The sequence below is a fragment of the Platichthys flesus genome, chromosome 8 (assembly GCF_949316205.1).
Source record: "Platichthys flesus chromosome 8, fPlaFle2.1, whole genome shotgun sequence".
In the NCBI taxonomy this organism is placed as follows: Eukaryota; Metazoa; Chordata; class Actinopteri; order Pleuronectiformes; family Pleuronectidae; genus Platichthys; species Platichthys flesus.
Window position 1 is genome coordinate 22,522,298 of NC_084952.1, and position 8,219 is coordinate 22,530,516.

At 49.4% G+C, this 8,219-nt stretch overlaps 1 pseudogene; it reads right to left on the reverse strand.

The window, feature by feature from the left end:
- Window positions 1-3,137: 3,137 nt before the first annotated feature.
- On the reverse strand, window positions 3,138-7,955 carry LOC133959258 (uncharacterized; annotated as a pseudogene).
- Between the last annotated feature and the right edge of the window lie 264 nt (window positions 7,956-8,219).

The window sequence follows — 8,219 nt, forward strand, 5'->3', positions numbered from 1 at the left end:
CACAGCATGAGTATGATAAAAGGCTGAAAGCTAAGAATGCTGCTGAGGGGTCCAGGGAGGCCTGGCAGGGTGTGAGACCTATGTTGTCACTGTCAGTGATGTCCTCAGGGGGACACACAAAATGGAGAGCAACACAGAATCACAGGGATTTGGAAGAGGAGGGCTTCTCCTTTCCAGGACCCCCTCAGGTGGACATTAGTGTTGTGGAGGACCATGGTGGTCCTGAGCCATATCACTCCCAGCTTTGGCTCCAGACACAGTTGGGCCCAAGGCTGGAGCTCTCAGAGCCGAGGCGACACAAGATCAGAGGATGGGAGAGATCTACGACTTGTCCATTCTTACAAGTGAAGCTAAATCATAATGACTGCTGCCTGGCGGTCGGCTGCACAATAGGTCATAATTCCTATTTGGTTTGGCTTAATTTCTGGGTAGTGAAGGGAAAGGGAGATGCGTCGTCCATCTTTGGATATAGTATATGGTGTTAACATTACATTAGTTCAAAGAACACTGTGAGGAGAAAACGTTTAAAAAAGCATTAATTAACCTTAATACTTTTCAGCTATTACATAAAATATCCAACAAATGAAGAGACACTGCCATTTCTACCAATAATGTGCTTTACCCAGGTGTGGTTGAGGGTACTGCAGAAGCTTGTGCCTCTAAGGAAGTGTATGTTGTGGGCATGGGCCATTGGAATAAGACTAGAGTATGGTTTGTCTACAATTACAATTTCCTTTGTCTAATAATCAAAGTACCATCATTTGATCGGAGGGGGTTAACTTTAATATAAATTTCATGATGTGTAGACGTCCCAAACAGACTCTATGTCAGCATTGGCCCTCCAAGGTCTGAGATTGTTTGAACACAGGGTGGCGTTAGGAGCCATGTCCTACCCATGATATGCAAAATAGTTTCAAATGTGGTAAGAAGGAGTTTTGAGGAGTACAGTGACATCAATTAGTTTGCAGCTCAAGTGTGCAGCATCTCTTTAAGCTGTATATTATACTTTACACACTTAATTATCAGATAAAGATCATTCAAAGGGAAAATGTTCAACTTTTGTATTCACCAGAATCAGAAGAAAACATTAATTATTAGATTAACTAGATTTCAAGGGGGCACATGACTTTCTTCTTGAGATACTAATGTTTTATCTATACAGCCATCCCATCTACAGGGCCAGCTCATGTTATTGGACAGCAGACCAGTTACACACCTATTGCAGAGAGCGGTCAGTTCATATCTCCATGGCAACTCCCACCCTTCAGACTGCTGCTGGTGACTTTGATAGTTAATGTCAGATTCCCAGAGAAATTTGCATTTCAGGAGTTTTTATGAGGTCAACAGAGAGTAGCTTTCAACTTCCACTGCCAAGCCAAATCCCCGAACTATTTCTTCACCCTGAAAATTTCAATAATTTACTCATTCATTACGATTAAATCAAGTTGTTTTAAAATACCCTGAATTCAAAAGGATAGTTATTGGAGTTAATGAAGATAATTTAGTGGCACCAAACCCTTTAAATTTGTATTACCTTATTTAGATAGGTAAATCAAAACAATAATTAGGTAACAAAAATAAATAAATAAGGCTTTTGGTGTTAATGTTTCTGTGAACATTTATTGTGTTGTGTTTGCCTTAAACTTTTGCAAGATTTTATTTGCATTACAGTATTACCTGCAGCACACGTTCTTTTAAACCTGCAACTAGTTCAGTTGACACCATTTTCTGTGGATGGGATGGGAGGGATGTGAACTCACCACCAGATGCATTAAATTCCCTTGAGGATTAAGGGCCAATATACCATCATCATATCCAATATCCTGCCTGGATGCTCACACCCAACGGGCATGTCAGGTCCATCCCCCCACCACTCTCTCTCTCCCTCTCTGTCCCTCTAACACACACACCCACACACAAATTCAAACAGTTATCCCTTCCCTTGGATATATAGGAAGGTTTACTAACATAACAGTGTTGCTGTAAAGCAGTAACCTTTCAACTCCACATTTTGTTGATTTTTATATTTTATTTTACGTGGAAATCAGCACATGCCACCCTTTCTGTCTGACTGGAATCTATCTAGTGGTTTTTAATCATTCCCTAGAAAAGGAACAGATTTGAAGATACAAGGTCTTTGGCCAGCACCAGCGATACATACCTTTTTAGCCTGAGGCATTTCAGAATGTTTGAGCAACTTGGTCTGTATATGATAAACATCATCCATTTTGAAGAGTAGCCTGAAGCAAATACAGCAACTGCAGCATGTTGCAGTAATTTACGGGCACTCCCATACTCAAAAAGACATATCTATAACTGAAAGAGTCACTTATTCTGTGACTCCTCGTCTGTCCATGTTCGTAACATGTTGTCACAATGACGTGGTGTCAGACATGGAGCAGTCAAACATCTTTTATTACCCTGTGCATCGGTGAAGCAGGTAGGAAGGTGCTGTTTTCTCAGATGTGTGTGTGTGTGTGTGTTGTACAAATATATACTGTAGAGGGCCATTTTGAGCTTAGAACTTTTGATGTGAGGACATTTTCCAATTCATCTCTGCAAATAATAAACAATCTACAGCTTATGTTGATGCAAAGTTACTCCTATCATATGGTAAAATGTGAGGAGGTCAGAAAGAATTCAGAGAATAATGTCATGCATTGTTAAAAAATGCATTTTGGAATAAAGACATGGCCTAAAGCTTATATAAACCTAAAACTAATTTATCATCATGTGACAAGATCATGACATCACTATGATGCCAGAATGATGTCATAGTGTAGTCATGTTATACATTTTGGAACCAATAAGATTAGAGACACAATCCATAGTTTATTCAGTCCAACCAATGATTTGTGATGACATGGTATATTGGAAACACTGGTTTCATCATTATGAGAGATCATCAGTGCAATATAAAAAGTTAACATTGCCTGAGTGGGGTATACACAGAGCACACGCAGGGTATCCATCAGAATTTGAAATTGCAGCTGCTGAAAAACTGACTTAAGTGACACAAAGATGGTCTCAGCCACATATTACCGCAGGAGAGCCCAAGGCTTTAGAGTATATCCGTGGCTGAGTGCTGGGCGGTATAAAAGAAAGGAAGAAAGAAAAAGCATAGAGCCCATAAAACACTATGCTTCTCCAGCCTGCAGTAGCTGTTTGGCTGAGCTGTCTGTGGGAGCAGCCCCGCTGTCGTCTCTCCGAACCATGGGAGAGTCAATGAGCCAGACGGAGAGAGGCAGAGGTGCAAACCGGGGCAGGACTAAGACAAGGCAGTGACAGAACGACAGGTGAGAAATGTTGAGGGAGGTGAAGAGAGAGAGAATGCAGATCGAGGGATGAGTAGGGAGGGAGATTACATTTTGTGGGGCGGGGGTGCGTTGAACTTTCCGTCACCTCAAATGGAGATAAATGCTGCACCCTGATGGTTGAAAAAAGAGAGGGAGAGGGAGTGAGTGAGTGCAGGAGACAAGGGAATGGATGCACAGGGGTTAAATGAATGATGGAAGTGAAGTGAAAAGGCAGGGAGTGAGGGATGGGTGGAGGCTAGCGGAAGGCAGGAGACGACTTGTTCTGAATGCAGATGAGTGTCACGTATTTGTGCACGGGCAGGATATGAGTGGGTGTCAGTGTAGCAGAGGGCATATGGGGATGTGTTAACTGCACTCACCTCTCGTGGGCCTCATTCAGCCAATGACAAGCTCTGGCTCTGACGTTATCTCTCTGCTGTGGCAACTGAGTGATGCTTTATTTATCACATGCTAACTGTTGCATTAGCACAGTGTTTATCACTGAGGGGACAGATATAGAGCCAGGGAGGAAGAGGGGAGACAAAGGGGGGAATATGGAATTAAATAGATTGAATAGGAATTAGTTGGGAGAAAAAAAAACATTGATGTCATCGTATGGACTTTTATTTAAACATTAATTGTGGGCCTTTTTATATGGCTGATCAGTGTGGTTGCAGAATTACAATTTCCGTTCATTTTCGGAGTAGAATTTTGATTATCAGTCGTATTGTGGCAAGACAAGGAAAGGCAGAGACGCAGGTACTGTTTACTGTCGTTTATTCAGTAGCAAGGAAGAACTGGCACATGTTCCCCATACGGGAAGTATATATAGCTACAGCCTCTAACATTACCCATCAACCCACTGGGTGAGAGGACACACCCATGAGTGCACGCCACACAGCCCCCCCCCCGAACACCCAGAGGAAAAAAAATGGGACAAAAGTCAGTACCTCTCAGGGGGTTTAACGAGGCGACCATAACGGCTACGCCGACCCCTGTCCGCAAACGCAGGGGTGGAACAGGCAGAAGGGACATCATTTACAACAGGCACAGGATCAGGAGGCACAACTGGAGAAAACAACACGGGGGTCCTAGAAGGGGGGCGACCACGACGGGGAACCCGGGCCGGTAGAACCTCCTCGCTGGCCAACAGATGAGCTGGCTTAAGCCTGTCTAACGAAACGCGCTCCCTGCGCCCGCCCATGTCTAGAATGAAACTTTTAGAACCCGCCTCTAACACTCTAAACGGGCCGTCATACGGGGGCTGGAGGGGAAACCGGTGAGCATCGTGACGCACAAAAACAAACCGAGTGGTCGCGAGATCCGTTGGCACGAAAGACCGAGGAGAAAAATAATGCACGGGCACCGGTGCACAATCGGCCTGTGACGCAGGACGTGCAACAGGAACCGGAAAGGGGGCCGAGCTCTGAGGCAGAAACTCCCCTGGGACACGGAGCGGCTGACCGAGCACCAACTCTGCAGGCGAGGCATCCAGGTCAGGGTGCACCAAAACGTGAGACCCAAGCTGAAAGAAAAGCGCGTGCCACGTCCGCAGATGTCGTGGAAGACAGAGGAACCGCCTCTGGCCACCTAGTGGTCCGATCTACCATGGTAAGGAGATGTGTAAAACCCTGGGAAGGGGGAAGAGGCCCCACAAGGTCGATATGCACATGATCAAAACGCTTGGCCGGAATAAAAAATGGCTCGAGGGGCGCCCTAGTGTGCTGGTGAACTTTTGCGCGCTGACACGCCACACATGTGGCCGCCCACTTCTTGACGTCTTTGCGAAGGCCAGGCCACACAAACTTCGAAGACACCAACTTCACCGACGCCCGGACACCAGGATGAGAAAGAGAGTGCACCATATCCAAGACCCGACAGCGCCAAGCAACCGGCACCACCGGGCGGGGGCGGCCCGTGGAGACGTCGCAAAGGAGGGCAGGCCCACCATTTTGCACCACTGCCTCCTCCAGCTCCAGACCGGTACTCGCAGCTCTCAGTGCAACGATACCTGGGTCCCCAGGTTGATCAGCAGCCAGTGCTGAAAAATCAACCCCAAGATGCACAGGGCACACCAGCACCCGCGACAGGCAGTCTGACACCGGGTTCGCTTTACCCGCCACATGTTGGATGTCCGTTGTGAATTCGGAGATCGCCGCTAGATGGCGCTGCTGGCGAGCAGACCATGGCTCTGTCACCTTCGCCATAGCAAACGTCAATGGTTTGTGGTCAACATAGGCTGTGAAAGGGCGGCCTTCCAGCAGGAAACGGAAATGATGCGTAGCCAGGTACAACGCTAACAGTTCCCGGTCAAACACGCTGTATTTTCGCTCACTGTCTCGCAAACCACGGCTAAAAAATGCAAGGGGCTGCCACGCACCCGCAACACGCTGTTCAAAAACTGCACCGACAGCCACATCCGGAGCATCGGTCGTGAGGGCGATGGGCGCCCGAGACGCGGGGTGCGCCAGAAGCGCCGCGTTAGCCAGGGCAGCCTTAGCCCCCTCAAAAGCCTGGATCCTCACAGGGGTCCAGTCAACCTGGTCCTTGGCTTTCTTAAGCTTCAAAGCACCATACAATGGTTGCAGGAGTTGGGCCACACGAGGCAAGAAACGATTGTAAAAGTTTACCATGCCCAAAAACTCCTGTAGCGACCTGACCGAGACCGGACGGGGAAAATCCGCAACTGCATGCACCTTCGAGGGCAAAGGAACCGCACCCTGCGACGAAATGCGATGGCCCAAAAAGTCTATGACAGACAGCCCAAACTGGCACTTGGCTGTGTTGACAATGAGACCATGTCCATCAAGGCGCTGGAAAACCTGCCTAAGGTGCGACAAATGCTCAGCAACCGACGGGCTGGCCACCAAGATGTCGTCCAAATAGACGAAAACGAACGCAAGGTCACGTAACACCGAGTCCATCAAGCGCTGAAACGTCTGCACTGCGCCTTTAAGGCCGAACGGCATTCGCAGGAACTCGAAAAGCCCAAACGGTGTAATGACTGCAGTCTTGGGCACGTCCTCTGCCCGCACAGGCACCTGATGATAACCTCGCACCAAATCGATTTTAGAAAAAATTGTCATGCCCGCCAGACGAATCGAAAAAATCCTGAACATGCGGAATGGGATATTGGTCATGGGCTGTAATGTTATTTAAACGGCAGAAGTCACCGCACAGCCGCCAAGACCCGTCCGCCTTGGGCACCATGTGGAGCGGCGAAGCCCACGGGCTGTTGGACCGCCTAACGATCCCCAAACGCTCCATGGTAGCAAACTCCTCCCTCGCGGTGGCTAACTTCACAGTGTCGAAGCGACGCGAACGTGCGAAAATGGGCGTACCCGCAGTGGGAATGAAATGTTCCACGCCGTGTTTAGTAACCGCGGCAGAAAATGCGGGCGTTGTCAGCGAAGGAAATTCCGCCAGTAAGCGCTGGAAGACATCCTTTGACGCCGCGAAATTAGCGTGTGTTAACGGCCCGGGTCCCCCTGTCTGACACGGAAAAGACGCAAAAGACACAGCATCACTGAGCCTGCGATTAGCTACATCCACTATCAACCCATTAGTGCACAGAAAATCTGCTCCGATAATAGGAACCGTAATGGAGGCTACAACAAAGTCACACAGAAATTTGCGTCCATTGAAGCACACAGTCACAGACTTGGTACCAAACGTCTCTATAGCCGAACCGTTAGCCGCTGTCAGACGCGGACCACTGCCACAGGCCGAGAGGTCCGTAGCTGCAGGAGGGAGAAGGCTCTTCTGCGAGCCGGAGTCCACCAGAAACTGATTACCTGATATGGAGTCATGAACGAACAGCAGCTCCTCTTGCTCGCCAGCGCCCACGGCTGCTACCGAGCGCCGGCTCTTCCGTTTCCCGGTGCCTGGAACGCGCACGGAGGAACGCAGCGGCGCGCCTTGCTGCCGAAGCGCTGATGGAAGAAACACAGCTGGCCGCGCTGTCTGCGGGTGGAAACTGCAGCCGTCAATGCCGGAACCTCGTCCTCCAACGTCGGCTGCAAGGACTCCACGGCCACACTCTGCACGGAGACGTTCCTCGAAGTCAGCAGGATCCGGTCCGCCTGCTCAGCCAATCCACGGAAGTCGCCGGCCACCAAACAAGAAGAGTTGGCGAGGGCTGCGCGCACCTGCAGCGGGAGCTGGCGCAGAAAGATGTGCGGGAACAGGAAACCATCATCCTCGGAGCCAAGCAACGACAGCATCTCGTCCATCAGGTCCACTGCCGAACCATCGCCCAAACCGGGAAGCGACAGTAGCTTGTCCGCTCTCTCCGCGGCTGACAAGCTGTAGCGCCAGAGGAGAAGCTGCTTGAGGGCGGCGTACTTCCGCGCAGCGGCGGGGCTCGCAGGAGCTGCATCACGTGCCGGATGGATTGCTGGTCCAAAGCCGCGACCACCAAAAAATACCTGGAGTCGTCTGCCGTCACTCCTCGCAGATGGAAAAGAGCCTCGACGTGCAGAAACCACGGCGCGGGGTCGTTCTGCCAAAACTCCGGCAGTTCAACGTGCTCCGCGGAGCTGGTCGGTCGCGGAAGCTGCGCGCCAAGGTCGTTGTGGAGACACGGTCCACGGGCGCCGGGGAAGAAAATACGTCTTCCCCCGATGAGGAAGGGACACTATCCTCCTCTACCTCGAACATGTCCAAAAAACGGGGTCACCAATGTGGCAAGACAAGGAAAGGCAGAGACGCAGGTACTGTTTACTGTCGTTTATTCAGTAGCAAGGAAGAACTGGCACGTGTTCCCCATACGGGAAGTATATATAGCTACAGCCTCTAACATTACCCATCAACCCACTGGGTGAGAGGACACACCCATGAGTGCACGCCACAGTATTATTGTAACGGTCCAAGGTAGACTTAACACAAGCTACTTGCGTTGTTCCTTCACTCTTAAAATGATTA